General features: G+C 40.6%; 1 protein-coding gene across 1 annotated transcript in view; it reads right to left on the bottom strand.

Annotated features, from left to right (window-relative positions):
* Positions 1-2,500, bottom strand: part of LOC101853459 (b(0,+)-type amino acid transporter 1) — a gene marked incomplete at its 5' end in the record, with an annotated part of 19,049 nt that overhangs the window by 13,249 nt on the left and 3,300 nt on the right.

Here is a 2,500-nt window from a genome sequence, read left to right as displayed (position 1 = left end):
AGCTTCACCTCTGAAGAGACAAGCTCGCAGCGCCTTTCTCCACTTGTCGCCATCGCACGCCAGAGTCTCCCACCTCCCGGTGTCCATATGGAGCGATTTCATATCTCACGTGCACACATCTTTGAAGCGAAGATAGGGGCGCCCTTGCGCTCGCTTTCCGGAGGCCAGCTCACCGTACAATATGTCCGTTGGGATTCTTCCACCCGGCACGCGATGCACGTGACCAAGCCAGTGGAGTTGGCGCTGCGGGAGCGAGGTGAACAGACTGATGATCTGCGCACGGGTGAGAACTTCGACGTTGGTGACCTTGTCGCTACACTGTATATCAAGGATGCGCCTTAAGCTGCGCATATGGAATGCGTTGAGCCTTTTGTCCTGTCTGCTGTACAGTGTCCTGGTCATGCTTCCGTACAGCAAGGGAGCAGACCATGTAGATGGCTACCTTGGTCCAGATCGTCAGCTTGTTGTTTTCCCAGGCTCTCTTTCTCAGCCTGGCAAGGCAAGATACTCTCCAAAGTTTACTTTTAGCCATGCAAGGGTCACTCATGACGCGTGGAGCGTGACCCCATCCTGCTGAAACCAGGTCTCCTCGACGACCAACCTCTTGTCATCCTCAAATTTCTCCCAAATGTTCTCAACACGCTCGACGAGAAATTCATCTGATGTGACCGTCGTGGCTTTACCGTCCTTGTCAAGAAAGCAGAAAAGGCCGATCACGCCCCAGTAGCTGTGCGCTTTTGGTTGATTTTTTAAAAAGGATTTGTTAACTTTGCGTTTAGCTCATTTTTAGTTGAAATTTCTAATTCTTCTTAATATTTCTCGAACATGTGAACTGATTTTTTTTTAAAATTAAAAAACTGGGCATCCCCTTAGTTGTATTGTGCGTGTTCGAGGTGCTGTTGAAAATGGTACAAAGATGAGCGAGTTATTAAAAGGGTTATCTTCTATTAGAGACCTTGTACATGTATTTACAGGGGAAAGAGTCTTTCGAAGGTCATTTAGATGGTTACCTAGCGGATCGGACGAGACTAAAAGTGAACCTGATCAAAAGACCAATGATAATTATTCATCATTATCATCATTGTTATCTTCGTTTTCTCCGTTGATGTCATCATCATCACCAGAGTCACCCCCTCCCCTCTGAAAACACCTGAAATTAAGTCAGCCTAATAAGAGAGTATAAAGATATACTATTGATTTGCTGCTCGTATCAGAACTGAAATAAAACAACAACAACACCCCCCCCAAAAAAAACAAAACAACAACAACAACAACATCCACAAACAAAACAAAAACAAAACAAAATAAAATAGCTCGTACTTCTTCGTATCAGGTAAACAAAAAAGATTGACAAAGGCGTTGATGTGCATTTTTATGTCATCCAGCAAATATCTCGAAATATAATCAAATCCAGAATTTTAGTAAAGAAATCCATACTGCTTTAACCCTTGCTTGGCCAGATCTGCAAAGGGATTAAAAGTGTCTATCTTCTTTTCCACTAAGTTTACAATGAGCACAAATCTTTGTTTGTTTTGAGCTTCCTTCTTAAAAAAATTTTTTTTTACGGGATGATGTTTTTACGCCTCCATTGACACAATTTAGATTGTTTAGGAGGCAGGATTCACCTTAGCTCTACCTGTCAGGGCTGATCCGGGCAGAGAGGGACACAGCATCCAAGCAGAAAGACAGATAATTAACAAAGAGCTCTAGCTAACCCAGAAAGTTTTCCCCATCTCCTTTACAGATTCCGGGTTAACCAGCAGATCAGCACTATAAATTTCTCACACGTAGTACGAAGGAAGTTATTATGATTCTCAAGATAATGTTTCTTTAGCTTTGAGTAACGTAAATTAATCTTTATCGACAAGAGTCATCTCTTTCCCGGCTTGGTGACTTTTGCGGCGTTTTTTTTCGTCCGAGGCAACTAATTAATTGAGGCAACTAATTAATTAATAAACCAAACTGTTTTTTGAGGTTTACATTTCAGTCCGATTTTACTTTAAAGGACCAGTTGAACTTCTAAATGGTTGCCCGAAAAAGCATCAGGTACCTTAAGGAACACTTTTCGAAAATTGTAATTCAATTGAATACATTAACAACAAATACAGAAATGTGAACTGAACGTTTTAGGACTCCATTCTTGATAATCGATCTCCTGCGGTAGCAAAAATATGAATACACTGAAAGTATTATTTACCATGTCGTGGTTAAGAAACGCGCACAATCGGAGATCACGTGAACAAGTCCGAGAACACACCCATAGTCAATTTTATACATTTTTGTTTAATGCACAAAAACAAATTATGGTTGATTTTTAAGAAGTTGTAAAGTTTTGCATTTTACTCAATACTGGTTGAAACTTCAAATACTTGATATCTTGATATTTCTTGAACATGTAAACTGATTTTTAGTATACTGAAAAGAAAATGACGTCCTTTTGGTTGATTTTTATTCCTGTGAATTTCAGGACACGGAGTTCATTCTAGACATTCATCCGCGA

Source organism: Aplysia californica, unplaced genomic scaffold (assembly GCF_000002075.1).
Source record: "Aplysia californica isolate F4 #8 unplaced genomic scaffold, AplCal3.0 scaffold00171, whole genome shotgun sequence".
In the NCBI taxonomy this organism is placed as follows: domain Eukaryota; kingdom Metazoa; phylum Mollusca; class Gastropoda; order Aplysiida; family Aplysiidae; genus Aplysia; species Aplysia californica.
Note: the sequence above shows the minus strand (reverse complement) of the source record. Positions and strands in the feature narration are given on the sequence as shown.